Genomic DNA, 16,972 nt, shown 5'->3' with positions numbered 1-16,972 from the left:
TATAAATATTGAAACATAATGTCATTAATAATTACTATTTCGTTAATGCAAAAATGTAGTGTTTAATTTAAATCATTAAAACTTTTGTTTTCGATTGGAAATTTGTTTTCACATCATTTTAACGTAAATCTTTTCATTTTTTCATCACTCATTGTCCAAAAGCGACATGGAAATCCCACCATCAAACACAAATTTAATCTGAACATAGAAAAAAAGGAAACACCTAATAAACATCTCTGAATTCACAATTATTACATAATACCTCTAATACACACTATTAAACATCACTATATATATCAAGCGGGCACAGTAGTGAACTTCTTCTTAACGTATATCCCTTGGTTATGATCGCGCCGTAACCATGGAGTGTCCTCATCATTTAGCTGGATGCTTGGGTCTTTGTTCACTGTGAAGGGTGGAATTCGGTCATCCTTTTCATAATCTTCTGATATGTCTGACTTGTCTTCAATTCGACGATGTTTCTTTTCCCTGAAAGAACTATGTGGCGCTTTGGCTCATTGATTGGGTCGTTGTTGTTTTTCCCTCTCTTCGGTTTTGTAGACATGTCCTTGACATAGAACACCTGATTCACATCCTTGGCAAGGACGAACGGTTCGTCTTTGTACCCAATATTGTTGAGGTCCACGGTTGTCATTCCATACTGGTTGTCGACTGCTACCCCGCCTCCAGTCGCCTTTACCCATTGGCACTTGAACAAAGGTACCTTAAAAGTAGGTGCATAGTTTAGTTCCCATATCTCCTCTATGCGGCCATAATATGTTTGCTTATTTCCATTAGGGTCGGTGGCATCTATGCGGACACCACTGTTTTGGTTGGTGCTCCTTTTATCTTGGGCTACTGTGTAAAATGTATTCCCATTTATCTCGTACCCTTTGTATGTGAGGATATGCCACGATGGCTGCCTAGCCAACAAATACAGTTGCTCATCAATACTCTCATCACCCTGACATTCTTTTCGCAACCAGTCGCTGAAAGTTTCCATGTGCTGACGCGTAATCCAAGCTTCAGACTTCCCTAGAAACTCAGATCAGAGCAACTCTTTATGTGTCTCGATATATGGATCCACCAAGGAGGAGTTTTGCAGAACTGTGTAGTGTGCTTTATTAAAATAATTGTCCTGCGTACCAATATATGGTTTCTTCCCTAGTGTCCCCTTTCCACTTAGTCTCCCCTCGTGTCGCGATTCAGGAACACCAATCGGGTCAAGGTCGGGAATAAAGTCAACACAAAACTCAATGACCTCCTCTGTTCCATAGCCCTTGGCGATGCTTCCTTCTGGCCGAGCATGGTTGTGAACATATTTCTTTAGGACTCCCATGAACCTCTCAAAGGGGAACATGTTGTGCAGGAACACTAGGACCGAGAATGCTAATCTCCTTGACCAGGTGAACTAGGAGGTGTGTCATGATATTAAAGAAGGAAGGAGGGAACACCAACTCAAAGCTGACAAGACATTGAACCACATCATTCTATAGTTTAGCTAGATCCATTGGATCGATTGCCTTCTGAGAAATTGCATTGAGGAATGCACATAGCTTCACGGTGGCTAGACGTACATTTGGAGGTAGAATTCCTCTTAATGCAACTGGAAGCAATTGCATCATGAGCACGTGGCAGTCATGGGACTTTAAGTTTAGGAATTTCTTCTCTGGCACATTTATTATACCCTTTATATTCGAGGAGAATCCAGATGGTACCTTGATGCTTGCTAGGCATTCAAACATGCTTTCCTTCTCTTCTTTGCTAAGAGTGTAGCTGGCAGGACTTAAGTAATGGCGTCCATCATCTGTCTTCTCTGGATGCAGGTTGTCTCGTTCTTTCAAACACCGCAGGTCCTGTCGTGCTTCAAGTGTGTCCTTAGGCTTCCCATACACACCCATGAAGCCTAGCAGGTTCACACAAAGATTCTTCATCAGGTGCATCACTGTCGATCGCGCTACGGACCTCTAGGACTTGCCAATAGGGTAGCTCCCAAAATATGGACTTCTTCTTCCACATGGGTGCGTGACCGTCGGTGTCGTTCGGAACTAGGTTCACTGCCATGTGCCTTTCCAAATACTACTTTCACATCCTTGACCATATTGAGTACATCCTCACCAGTTCGGTTGCCCGGCTTGGTCTGGTGGTCTGCCTTACCTTTAAAATGCTTGCCTTTCTTTCTTAGGGGGTGATTCGTAGGAAGAAATCGACGATGGCCAAGGTACACGACCTTTCGACATTTTTTCAAGAATATACCTTTAATGTCATCGAAACAGTGCGTGCATGCATTATATCCCTTGTTTGATTGTCCTGAAAGATTACTTAGAGCAGGCCAATCATTGATTGTTACGAACAACAATGCTCGCAGGTCAAAGTGCTCCTGTTTGTGCTCATCCCACACACGTACACCTGGTCTGTTCCACAAAAGTAGAAGTTCTTCAACTAGTGGCCTCAGGTACACATCGATGTCGTTGCCAGGTTGCCTTGGGCCTTGGATGAGCACTGGCATCATAATAAACTTACGCTTCATGCATAACCAGGGAGGAAGGTTGTAGATACATAGAGTAACAGGCCAAGTGCTATGACTACTGCTCTGCTCCCCGAAAGGATTCATACCATCCGTACTTAAAGCAAACCTTAAGTTTCTTGCGTCATTTGCAAACTCCAGGAATTCTCTATCGATTGCTCTCCACTGGGACCCATCAGCAGGGTGTCTCAACATATTGTCTACCTTACGGTCTTCTTTGTGCCATCGCAACAACTTTGCATGGTCTTTGTTTCTGAACAGACGTTTCAAGCGTGGTATTATAGGAGCATACCACATAATCTTGGCAGGGATTTTCTTCGTGGGACGTTCGCCCTCAACATCACCTAGGGTCATCTCGCCTGATCTTATACCGCGATGCATGACATACCGGGCATGCATCTAACTTCTCGTACTCCTCAGCCACGGTAGAGGATGCAGTCATTAGGACATGCATGTATCTTCTGGATTTCTAATCCCAAAGGGCAGACTACCTGTTTTGCTTCGTACGTAGTGGCGGGCAATTCGTTATCCTTCGGAAGCATCTTCTTTTGGATTTTCAGTAACTCCCCAAATCCCTTGTCAGATACACCATTCTTTGCCTTCCATTGCAGCAATTTCAGTGTGGTACCCAACTTTTTCTGCCCCGCATCACAAGTTGGGTATAGCAATTTCTTGTGATCCTCTAGCATGCGCTCGAACTTGATCTTCTCCTTTTCACTTTCGCATTCTCTTTGTGCGTCACTGAATGGCCTGACCAAGATCATCAGCGGGCTCATCTTCTGCCCCTACCTCTTCTTCAGCTTCCCCCATTGCAGTATCATTGAAGGCACCATATTCAGCAATAATGTCATCATCGTCCCATTGTTCTTCTTCACCTTCTTCCATTACAACCCCGGTTTCTCCGTGCTTCGTCCAACAAATATAGTTTGGCATGAAACTCCGACTTCAACAAGTGTGAATGAAGACTCCTTGAGCTAGCATATTCCTTCAAATTCTTACATATGGCACATGGGCAGCACATGAAACCATCGCGTTTGTTTGCCTCGGCCACACGTAAGAAAGAATGCACGCCCTCAATGAACTCTTGGGAGCGGCGATCAGCATTGTACATCCAATGCCGGCTCATCTGCATTACATGACATACATACCATATTAAAACCTAGAACATAATTAGTTAATTATACGACATGCATGCCACCACACAAGGTATTAATTTATGAAAGTCTCGCTACAATGTAGACAATCCCAACTACCACTAAAAAACTAAAGCTAAAATGCACTTCAGCAGCATAAGGATTTCGCGACCAATCCCAACTAAAACAGACAGATCATGCGTTTGTTCAACATCTATGGGCTTCTTCCGCAGGATCACTGCCTCATCAGCCGCCGTAGCCGCCTGTGCAAGAGAGTTTTGCACGTGTTCAACATACTCTTCCTCCCAGTACCAGCCTGAACATCCAGTGCCATCCCACTAAAATTAAAACAAAAAATTAGAACTTTAATCACAATCATCATGAAAATAAGTATAAATTAACCATAATCATCAAATGCGACAAAATAACTCACATTGCGATCCGGACACTTGTAGAAGATACGGCCCTTGTTGGGACACTCCTTCCTCACCCGGTACTCCATCACAATCTTCTCCTCACACTTGCCGCATGCAATGAGAGGGAGGTCCGGCCTCAGTCGCTTTGGAACCCGATGAGAGGCCGAGGACCCGAAAGCAGTTGACATCTACTCTCTATACTCATTTTTAATATAATATAAATTTCTCATTTTATAAACAAATAAAATTAAAAAAACTCTAAAATTCTCTATATCTCTAAACCATGAAGTGTGCTATATATGCATGCTAGAAATGAAAGCTGAATACTAGTTTTGAATAACTACTTTAACCTTCCTTCATCCAAATATGCAAACTTTAAAGTGATTTTGAGCTTAAATGGCTTACAAATAAAAAAATCCACCATAAAAAACCACATATATCTAGTCCACAAAATGAGATATGCTACTGATGAAACATGAGAGTATAAAGTTGGTAACCTTTAGAACCGAAAAATCGATGGAGGAATCGAAGAAATCTTGTGATTACCGGCGATGAGGAAGAAGAGAGGCCGACGATGAAGAACGAACACTGAGGTCGAAGTGGCTCGGGCTCGGGGAGAAAGAAGGGGTATATAGGAGGGGACCTTTAGTCCCGGTTGGAGACACCAACCGGGACTAAATGTCCCTTTCTAGTCCCGGACGGAACATCCAGCCGGGAGTAGACTTTTACTCCCGGTTGGAGGGACCAATCGGGAGTAAAAGTTAACCTTTAGTCGCGGTTGGTAGCTCCAACCGGGACTAAAGGTCCCCTGCAGCAAAAGCCTACCGTAGTAGTCGTTGAGCAGGGACCTTTAGTCCCGGTTGGAGCTACCAACCGGGACTAAAGGTTTCTCTAGTCCCGGACGCGAAAAATACCGGGACTAAAGCCAAATTTTGAAGTGGATCAAAAGTCGTTTCTCTACTAGTGTGTGGGTCAAAGCACAACACGTGTGATGTTAGCCCATGCCTGGTTCAAGTGGCGTGGGGCGCACGTAGCAAACGAAGGTAACCTAATTGATTAAAATTGAGTATTTGTTCACGGTTTGATTGATGTCCCTCTGTGATAAAATATAAGTCATTTTGTCATTTATTATGTGTATATATAGTTTTTGTTATGCACCGTAGACATAATTCATGTCTAGATACATACATACATACACACACACACACACACACTATATATATATATATATATATATATATATATATATATATATATATATATATAGAGAGAGAGAGAGAGAGAGAGAGAGAGAGTAAAACTGTATATCTAAAAAGTTAAAAGGAATTACAATTTAAAATGAAGAGAGCAAATTTTATCACGTTTTGTTTTGTCTTGTGATGGACAGCTCGTGTGCTGTGCGGGCGATAGACTGGCGCGGTATATCTCCTAGAAATAGCGGGTGATGGACGAACAATTGGAAGAAAAGTTTCATCTTTTAATAATAGGTATATATGGAAGAAGGGGAATGGTAAATGGAGATAAAGAGTAATTGCTAATGTTATGCATATAACTTATTAAAAGGCGAAAACCACATTCCATACAAACTGACTGGACCGATATAATACGTTTCCGCCTAGCAGTAGCACTGACTTCCTTCCAACAAGTACAGTTTGCGGTTTAGCATAGAGGGTACGTATCAGTTGAGCTGGCTGGGCAGAATTCCAATGGCCTTGCCGTAGTCAATCATGTCGTCGTATATCTCATCCGGGAGGTTGTACTTGAAGTCGAACCCTTCCCTGACCAGCTTGGCGGACGACAAGCAGACTCTCAGCTTCTTCACAAGCAGGTCGCCGCCGGATCCTGAGCTGCAATAATCACACGATGTCAGTCGATCGTCGCCACCGTCGTCGTCGTCGTCAGTGCAGAGCGAAGTGTCGTCGTTCGTTCAATGATACTTACATCAGTTCCGTTTTGATAGTGTACTGCGGGTACTGGTGCGGCAGGAAGCGTGCGATGTCAGCGACAGTCGCGTTGATGCTGCAGCAGATGTACCTCCCCGCGGCGGTGCCCTCCTCGGCGAGGAACACCTCCGCGCGGCAGACGTCGTCGATGTGGACCAGCGGCACGCAGCCGCCGGTCCCGATCTCCATGCGTTTCAGCGCGCCGAACGCTGCCTCGTCACCTGCCATGCATGCATGTTATCGATCGATCATCGCCAAAGTTACACATGCATGCCGAGTGCCGCCGAGTGTCGTGCCGACGACGAGTGGTCGTACCGGATATCAAAGAGAGGCAGGCGGGGACGCTGGCGGGGATCTTTTTGGCCGCGGGTGCCTTGCCGATGGTGACGACGGGGCACACGGTGACGAGATCGATGCCGTGTACCCGCGCGAACCTGCACGCCTCCTTCTCCATCAGCACCCTCGAGACCGTGTACGCCTGCATCATGCGGTGCAAATGCATGATCACTGAACTGCATTCTTCGTTATTTCAATCGGTACGTTTTTCATCATCAGGATGACGTGGACAACGTGGTACGTATGTACCCAGTCAGCAGGCTTGGTGGCAGTGAGGTAGTCGACGTCGGCCCAGGAGTCCTCCTGCAGCACGTGGCGGCCGTCGCCCTGCAGCGGCCTGGACCGCGGACGCCGACGAGGTCAGGACCACGCGCTTCACCGTCCCAGCTTTCAGGCACGACCTCATGACGTTCAGAGCGCCGCGGGCAGCGGCCTCGATCACTTCATTCTGCTTGCATGCCAGTAAGTATGCCACCAGCAAAATCGATTTAACTCAGAAGAGTTAGTGGCAGCTAGCTAGCTCTAGCTGCTATTTGACAATATGAACAAGACAAAGACAGTCAGAGTCAGACTAACGTACCTCGGGATCATTTGGATGGGGAATCACCGGAGCGGCGACGAGGAAGGCATAGTCGCAGCCTGCAACGGCATCGTCGAAGCTGCCTTCTTCCTCCAGGTCGGCGCGGAAGACCTCCAAGGGACATAGGGCCTGCAAGTCCTTGAGGTGGGAGTTCTTCTCTGTGTCATCTGCACGTGGTTCAGAACCACGAGCACAATAAGGCATGCATTTTCGTCAGTCCAAAAAAGGCTAGCTTTATGCCTTTATCATGCATACGATCGATATATATACACATCAAAGGTTTACTTTGGGAACGAATTATATATATTGATGGAAGAAGAAGCGAACGAACCGGGGTTCCTGACCGTCGTCTTCACGGCGTACCCCTTCTCCAGCAGCACCTTGATGAGCGCGGAGGCGATGTACCCGCTCCCTCCGGTCACGCACGCCGTCTTCCTCATCGTCTTCTCGTCGCCCGCCGGCCGGTATAGTGCGCCAGACGATGATCAACGACGCTGCTGCTCCTGATGACAAGGGAAGGGACGAAGGCCGGAATTCGAGTTGCGAGATTCGCCTGGTTGCCGTGAGGAGCCTGCACTATATACTCTCCCATTTATACACAGACCACAAGACATAGATCTACTATTATTATCTAAGTAATACGAACTAGTTCGTAGGACAAGACTTAAAGTAGGCAATGTGAGATATACTGACAGCAACTACATACTCGTTCACTTTAGGAAAAGGTTGATTCAATTTAGTGCCAAGTAGTGTGGTTGATTACATTCCTACAGTACATATCAGTGGTTCAAGAGGTGTGTCATGCAGGGTCATGTAGAATGCTGCATTGGATGATCTGGAGGAGAGAGAAAGAGAGTTCTTCAATGAGACGAAAGAAGAATTATATGAAATTATAACTGAGTACATCATCATGTTACAAGCACTTTTTGGAATACAATATATAGCCAAAAACTATTCTTTATCTACATTGTACCCACGCTTTGTATAGCTCCAAATCTTAATCCCAAACATGTATAACGATTTGTATGGATAACCGCACAGGAAAACATTCGGCCAAAGACCTTAGGACATATGCCCAACGAACGACGGCCAACATTCCTGCAGACGGAGTTGAGAAACTTCTTTTTTGTGTCTTCATTCTTCTTCCTTCTCCCACCGAAGAATAAAGAAAACTGATCTAAATCTTCCCAACTCAATACGAGGGGCAGACTTATTCTCACTAGTCCTTTATCATGATTAGATCTAACCACAACAAAACTGAGAAGAGACCTGAGAAAATTATTCCATGGCGGCAACATCATTTCTGCCTTATGTTGCCTTTCGGAAACCTAAGTCTCCATGTCATCATGCCAAGGAAGTTGCTGACGCCGTAGCTGTCGCCCTCATCTTCATCAGAGTCGCTATGGAGAAACCAAATCCACCCTAGCCCCTCGCCGTCGCTGGGAAAGAGGAGATAAATCCCCAATACCAAGAAAACTTAGCATGAAGAGACCCTAATCCTAAAAAAACTCGATCTACTAGAAAAAAAAACGTATTAGAGAGATGGATCCCCACTCCCCCCCCCCCCCCCCCCCCCCCCCCAGCCTCCGGCTAGATGCCCAAGGGGGAAGGGAGGGGGACGGCGGCGGCGGCCTCGACTGTGCCCAAGGGCTTAGACGAGAGGGCGACTTCTCCTGCACAAGACCGATCCAAGAAAGAGATGTCCATGATTCTTATTTTTAGACACGGTCAAAATCTATTTTCATGCTGTTTTCGACACGGACTGTCCGCTAAATGAGGCACATTTACAAAGGCGAGAGGCGACCCCTGCAAATATCCCCAAAAATCAATTCTTAAGGGCAGGTGACTAAGTCGAACACCCTAGAATTTTTTTTCAAAAGTAGAAAAAGTTATAAAACTGCGCTAAAAATAGAGCAAACTTATTTGGGTAGCTTCCATTTGTGAAATTTTGTATGGGTACCAGAAATATGTTTGAAAACTTAGCTCAATATTGATGCTACATTTGTTTTTGGCAATATAATTTTTATCTTGTTTTCATTAAAATATGAAAACAAAAACAATTTATGTCTCATTGTTTTTCGCATGAATTACATTTGTGTACGCATTCCTTTGGATTCTAACCAATAACTTGAAGGCTCGCGTGACCTCCTCTATTCTTTTATATTAACTTCTCCCAATCTTTTTCTTGGTATATGGGCCTCTAAACTACAAATAAGAAAATTGACAATCATAAACACTACACGTTTAATATATAGCTTGTCTTGATCCGGTTCTTTGAAAAATCAAAATTTGTATTTAAAATTCCGAGAACTTATATAAAGTTCTATGAACTTATATATTTGGCTCCTAGATGGTCTTAAATAAAAAAATATCAGCTATAAAATTTTATATCTCATCGAGTTCTATGATTGTGATATAAAGTTTGTCGTCATCTAGCATTATTTAAAAACTTTATAAATGTATTTGTATGGTAATTATGTCAACCTTCCCTAGTCGATATCTTCAGGATGGTTGACATAAGCAACCACTCCTAAAAATCTAAAGGACAGGGTTGGCACAAGATAATCATGCATTCTATGAAGTCACTTGAATTTGAATTTTAAGGATGATCTAGGAGCTTGGGCTCAACTAGATATTTACAGGGATGATTTTCAAAAACAACCATGCCTAAAAAAATCACATACGCTTCTAAAAATTACGTGTGTAATATTAATCATCTAAAAATTAAATAGTACTCCCACCATCCAAAAAAACTTGATGTTCTAGAATTATGACATATTATATTAGTGCTCAACAGAAATTTCCGGTGTACCCATATTTATCGCAGGTGGATCATGTTAATAAAAAAATAGCCCCTCATTAGGACCTGTTTGGAACGTAGGAATTTCACAGGAATCGCACAGGGATTTCACAGGAATCAGTTCAATTTCACAAGAAAAACACAGGAATTGAGAAAAAATCCCGCATTCCAAACAGGCCCTTATAATGGTTGCATGGCGAGGCACACTACCCCAGACCTTCAAATCACTCGCTATCCACATGATTTTTCACGCGAAAAATGCACGCTTCGCGGCTACCGGCACTCGAAACCCCGACATCTTGCTTCATGTGTTCGTACCCTAACCACTCCACCTATAAGACACTTGTGTCCATTTGGGATATTCGTCCTCCCCATTTTATGTCACTCTGGTTTTAAAATAAATATTTGGGATTCAAAACGAATTCAAATGAAAAAAGTTGTCAACTACAAAGTTTTATAACTTTTCGAGATCTACAACTTTGGTTTTGGTCATTTCTCCGTCCAAGGTCATTTGAAGAATTTGAATTCCAAATGTGAGAAAATTCAACTGTAATTTTTCTTAGATAGATGATTTCAAATGAAAAAGTTGTCAACTATAAAGTTGCACAACTTTTCGAGATCTACAACTTTTATTTTGGATGTTTCTCCATCCAAGGTCGTTTAAAATTTTAAATTTTAAATTTAAGAAATCAAACTTAATTTTCGTTAGATAGATGGTTTCAAATGAAAATATTGTCAACTACAAAGTTGCATAACTTTTCGAGATCTACAACTTTTATTTTTGTCGCTTCTACATTTGAGATCCTTAAATATTACTACACACTCACTTATTACTATGGTACATATGGCTTTAGGTTGTGTTAACTTCTATGAAATCTTGCGACTCAAATAAAGGGACATCATAACGACTTCAAACAAAAAATTTGTGAACTACAAAGTTGCATAACTTTTTGAGATCTACAACTTTTGTTTTGGGCGCTTCTCCATTAGAGATTCTTAACTACCACTGCATACTTACTTATGACTATGGAATATGTGGACTCCTTTGGTATTAACTTTATAAAATCTTGTGGCGTATATTTGGACATCCAAATGATCGCAAATCAAAAAAGTTTATACTACAAAGTTGTAGATCTCGTTGAGAAAGTTATGAAGTTTTTTTCAGCATATCACTGCCGGTTCAATCTACGAACCAGCAGTGATAGTATTAGTGTCGGTTTTAGCAAAAAAACGGCAGTGATGACCCAATATCACTGTCAGTTCTTGGCTAAAACCGGCAGTGATATGAACCGACAGTGAAGACCCAAATATCAATGTCGGTTGGTCCTATCACTGCCGGTTTTAGCCGGGAGGCACTATCACTACGGGTTTCTTAAAAACCGATTGTGATAGAGCCGGCAGTGAATGTCACATCTGTAGCAGTGGCATGGGACCGTAATCTAGGACAATTCTAAAGAACTACGAGCATGTCCAATAGTCTTTTTAACATTTACTCTCTAAATCATCATTTGAAGAATTTAAGTAAAAATCGCTTTTAATATCTTTCTACCCTTCAACAGATTTTTTATATTTTATGTGCACTCTATAGAGCCATCCTCGTTCTCTATCTTTAGCTAGCGAGAAATTCGGAATAAGAGTACGTATAGATATCCAATTAAAAAGGCCGTTGAAGGATATCTTTTAAGCAAACTCATTTTGGAAAACATTAAATTTTCTAGGACGTTTAGAATATGAATTTTTCTTGGACAGAGGGAGTATATTTTATAAGATCACCTATTTAAGATAAGAACAGTATACTTCTGAGCATCCGGCCGGCCAAGGAATCCGTCTGGTCAATTTCAAAGTCATGCATGCATACAAAAACCCACTGGCCCGGCCGGCCTGTACCTGATATTGCGATGGAAGGAGTCGCTTCATTTGACTGCAGATAAAAAATAAATAATCCCCGTAATGAAAATAAAAAATTTAGCGAGTTCTGCTTGAAGTCACGCAACTTATTAGTGACGCAAATAATGCTTGTGTGTTGGACTCCGTCATGTTGAGTCTGGATTTGTGTGCGAACCATTTGCGTTGGCTTTGTCTAACTATGATCGAGTCGTTGGAAGGTCGTTGGTGTTTAATTTATCTTTCATAAATAAAGTTGGTCAATTCTTTTGTTACATACTAAATTGTACCACTCCGTTCCCAAAGGATGCAAATCTTAATTTGGATTGAGTCAAACTTCCTAAATTTTCACTAAGTTTATAAAAAATATTATTAATATTTGTGATACTAGATAGGTATATGAAAATTTATATATTCTTCGATTAAACTTAAAAATAATTTATTTCTCAAAACAAGAAATACATTTTCTTTGGACTAAGGAAGCACCTTTTGTTCTAAGTTATAGTTCACTTTAGATTTATTCTACATGGCTTTGGTCGGACTTTTTCTTCAAAAAATGTATGTTAACATTTATAAGTTCAGACAATGAACTATCAAGACATAAGTAGAAATTGAATCAAACTAATTTGATGTTGTAACTATTAATGTGCAGCCGCCGGCGGCTGCTTAACATTTATTGTAAAATTAAGCGGCCATATGCAGCTGCTCTTGACGGGCATGGTATTCTCCCTAGGAGCTCCATACACTAGTAGAGAACAGACCTTTGATCCTCGGCTAAAATGGACTGTAGTCCCGGAATTTTTTGCCCCCGGGACTAGAAATACCTTTAGTCCCGGTTGGAGGCTCCAACCGGGACTAAAGGTCCCTGCCCAACGGCTACTGTGCCAGACAGAGGTGGCAGGGACCTTTAGTCCCGGTTGGAGCCTCCAACCGGGACTAAAGATATACTTTTACTCCCGGTTTGTGGATCCAACCGGGAGTAAAGGTCTACTCCCGGGCCATGGCTGCGCCCGGGGTTGGAAAGTTACCTTTAGTCCCGGTTGGATCCACCAACCGGGACTAAAGGTCCCCCCCTTTATATATCGGCCGTCTCCTTCTTCCTCCCCGAGCCCGAGCTCAGCGTATTTTGAAGCTCACTGCAGTAGTGTTCTTGCTTCCTCCCTCCCTCCATTGTTCCTCCATCTATTCTTCGATTCCTCCGTCGATTTCTTTGATTTCTCCGTCGATTCTTCAGTTGTAAAGGTTACCAATCTCATACTCTCATTTTTCACCATTGTCTTATCTCATTTTGTTCACTATATATATATATGGTTCTTTATTGTGGTTTTTTTTCATTTGTAAGCAATTTGAGCTCAAAATCACTTCAAGGTTGCATATTTACATGAAAGAAGGTTAAAGTAGCTAGTTGAACTTGCGGACCGTGTTCATCTCGGCGACCATGTTCTCTGCCGAGTGGTAACGAACGTCAAGGAGGAGCTTTGATTCTACGAGGGAGAGCGGCAACGGTCGTGGAAGACCGTGTTCCCTTTCTTGTAGAATCGGAGCTCTTCCTTGACCAAGTACGGTGCCGTCCGGTGGAGAAATGCTCGCCGAGATGATCACGTAAGCAAGTTCAACTAGTACGGATGGTTATTTATTCACATATCCCGATATCGTCGCAGTAGTTTGTCAATCACCGTACTTTTTATTTTAACTTTTTATGAAATGAAAAACTTAGAAAATTATAGAAAATCCATACTAGTTGAACTTGCGGACCGTGTTCATCTCGGCGAGCATGTTCTCTGCCGAGCGGTAACGGACGTCAAGGAGGAGCTTTGATTCTACGAGGGAGAGCGGCAACGGTCGTGGAAGACCGTGTTCCCTTCCTCGTAGAATCAGAGCTCTTCCTTGACCAAGTACGGTGCCGTCCGGTGGAGAAATGCTCGCCGAGATGATCACGTAAGCAAGGTCAACTAGTACGGATGGTTATTTATTCACACGTCCCGATATCGTCGCAGTAGTCTGTTATGTGTGTACACTCCCATTCTTCTGTTAATTTACGGAAATATCATGTGAATTACTTACCTGCCGCAGTAAAAGACGAGAACACAATGACCATTAAAAATATCATTGTTTAGAGATCTAGATAATTTTATAGTTTGTTAATTTTATTTGTTTATAAAAGAAGAAATTTATAGTGTATTAAAAAATGAGTATAGAGAGTAGATGACAACTGCTTCCGGGTCCTCGGCCTCTCATGGGTTTCCAAAGCGACTTAGGCCGGGCCTTCCTCTCATTCCATGCGGCAAGTGTCGTGATGAGACGAAGATTGTGATGGAGTACCGAGTGAAGAAGGAGGGTCCCAACAAGGATCGTATCTTCTACAAGTGTCCGGATCGCAATGTGAGTTATTTTATCGTATTTAATGATTATGGTTAGTTTATACCTATTTTCATGATGGTTGTGATTAAAGTTCTAATTTTTTGTTTTAATTTCAGTGGGATGGCAGTGGACGATGTTCAGGCTTCTACTAGGAGGAAGAGTATGTTGAACTCGTGCAAAAATATCTTGCACAACAGGCAGATACGGCGGCTAATGAGGCAGTGATCCAGCCGAAGAAGCCCAAAGATGTTGCACAATCGGGGGATCTGTCTGTTTTAGTTGAGATTGGTCGCGAAATCCTTGTGCTCCTGAAATGTATTTTAGCTTTAGTTCTTTTAGTGGTAGTTGGGATTGTCTACATTGTAGCGATGCTTTCATAAATTTGTATCTTTTGTGGTGGCACGCATGTTGTATAAATAATTAATTATGATCTAGGTTTTAATATAATATTTATGTCATGTAATGCAGATGAGCCGTCATTGGATGTATAATGCTGATCGCCGCTCCCAAGAGTTCATTGACGGCGTGCATTCTTTGTTACGTGCGGCCGAGGCAAACAAACGCGACGGTTTCATGTGCTGCCCATATGCCATATGTAAGAATACGGTGGAATATCCTTACTTAAGGACTCTTCATTCACACTTGTTCAAGTCGGGTTTCATGCCAAACTATATTTGTTGGACAAAGCACGGAGAAACTGGTGTTGTAATGGAAGAAGGTGAAGAAGAACAATGGGACGACAATGATATTATTCTTGATGGTGCGTGCTTCAATGATACTGCAATGGGAGAAGCTGAAGAAGAGGTAGCCGCAGAAGATGAGCCGGCTGATGATCTTTGCCAGGTCATTCGTGACGCACAAAGAGAATGTGAAAGTGAAAAGGAGAAGATCAAGTTCGAGCGGATGCTAGAAGATCACAAGAAATTATTGTACCCAACTTGTGATGCAAGGCAGAAAAAGTTGGGAACCACACTAGAATTGCTGCAATGGAAGGCAAAGAATGGTGTATCTGACAAAGGATTTGGAGAGTTACTAAAAATCCAAAAGAAGATGCTTCCTAAGTACAATGATTTGCCCACCACTACCTACGAAGCAAAACAAGTTGTCTGTCCTATGGGGCTAGAAATAGAGAAGATACATGCATGTCCTAATGACTGCATCCTATACCGTGGAAAAGAGTACGAGAAATTGGATGCATGCCCGTTATGCCATGCGTCGCGGTATAAGATCAGGCGAGATGACCCTGGTGATGTTGAGGGCGAACGTCCGCGTAAGAAAATCCCTGCCAAGGTTATGTGGTATGCTCCTATAATACCACGCTTGAAACGTCTGTTCAGAAACAAAGAACATGCAAAATTGTTACGATGGCACAAAGAAGACCGTAAGGTAGACAATATGTTGAGACACCCTGCTGATGGGTCCCAGTGGAGAGCAATCGACAGAGAATTCCCGGAGTTTGCAAATGACGCAAGAAACTTAAGGTTTGCTTTAAGTACAGATGGTATCAATCCTTTTGGAGAGCAGAACAGTAGTCATAGCACTTGGCCTGTTACTCTAAGTATCTACAATATTCCTCCTTGGTTATGCATGAAGCGGAAGTTCATTATGATGCCTGTGCTCATCCAAGGCCCGAAGCAACCTGGCAATGACATCGATGTGTACCTGAGACCACTTATTGACGAACTTCTCATTTTGTGGAATAAAGAAGGTGTACGTGTGTGGGATGAGTACAAACAGGAACACTTTGATCTGCGAGCATTGTTGTTCGTAACAATCAATGATTGGCCTGCTCTAAGTAATCTTTCAGGACAGTCAAACAAGGGATATAATGCATGCACACACTGCTTCGGTGATATTAGAGGTGTATTCTTGAAAAAATGTCGAAAGGTCATGTACCTTGGTCATCGTCGATTTCTTCCTGCAAATCACCCCGTAAGAAAGAAAGGCAAGCATTTTAAAGGGAAGGCAGACCACCTGACCAAGCCTCGCAACCGAACCGGTGAGGATGTACTTGATATGGTCAATGATGTGAAAGTCGTCTTTGGAAAAGGACATGGAAGCCAACCTATTCCAAAAGACGCTAACGGTCACGCACCCATGTGGAATAAGAAGTCCATATTTTGGGACCTACCCTATTGGCAAGTCCTGGAGGTCCGTAGCTCGATCGACGTGATGCACCTGACGAAGAATCTTTGTGTGAACCTGCTAGGCTTTATGGGTGTGTATGGAAAGCCTAAGGACACATTTGAAGCACGACAGGACCTGCGTTGTTTGAGAGAAAGAGACAACCTGCATCCAGAGAAGACAGATGATGGACGCCATTACTTACGTCCTGCTAGCTACACTCTAAGCAAAGAGGAGAAGGAAATCATGTTTGAATGCTTAAACAACATCAAGGTACCATCTGGATTCTCCTCGAATATAAAGGGTATTATAAATGTGCCAGAGAAGAAATTCTGTAACTTAAAGTCCCATGACTGTCACGTTCTCATGACGCAATTACTTCCAGTTGCATTAAGAGGAATTCTACCTCCAAATATACGTCTAGCCACCGTGAAGCTATGTGCATTCCTCAATGCAATTTCTCAGAAGGCAATTGATCCAACTGATCTAGCTAAACTACAGAATGATGTGGTTCAATGTCTCGTCAGCTTTGAGTTGGTGTTCCCTCTTTCCTTCTTTGATATTATGACACACCTCCTAGTTCACCTAGTCAAGGAGATTTTCACTCTCGGTCCTGTGTTCCTACACAACATGTTCCCCTTAGAGAGATTCATGGGAGTCCTGAAGAAATATGTTCACAACCGTGCTCGCCCAGAAGGAAGCATCGCCAAGGGCTATGGAACAGAAGAGGTCATTGAGTTCTGTGTTGACTTTATTCCCGACCTTGACTCGATTGGTGTTCCTGAATCGAGACATGAGGGGAGACTAAGCGGAAAGGGGACACTAGGGAGGAAAACATATATTGGTACGGATGATGATTATTTCAATA

The 16,972-nt window shown here is 42.8% G+C and overlaps 2 pseudogenes; both read right to left on the bottom strand.

The window, feature by feature from the left end:
* Window positions 1-296: 296 nt before the first annotated feature.
* LOC136481238 (uncharacterized) lies at window positions 297-4,264 on the bottom strand (annotated as a pseudogene).
* A 1,480-nt stretch (window positions 4,265-5,744) lies between these two features.
* LOC136483341 (anthocyanidin reductase ((2S)-flavan-3-ol-forming)-like) lies at window positions 5,745-7,375 on the bottom strand (annotated as a pseudogene).
* Window positions 7,376-16,972: the final 9,597 nt, after the last annotated feature.

This window comes from Miscanthus floridulus, chromosome 9 (genome assembly GCF_019320115.1).
Source record: "Miscanthus floridulus cultivar M001 chromosome 9, ASM1932011v1, whole genome shotgun sequence".
Lineage (NCBI taxonomy): Eukaryota > Viridiplantae > Streptophyta > Magnoliopsida > Poales > Poaceae > Miscanthus > Miscanthus floridulus.
The sequence above is the reverse complement of the archived record's forward strand: the minus strand, read 5'-3'. Positions and strand labels throughout refer to the sequence as shown.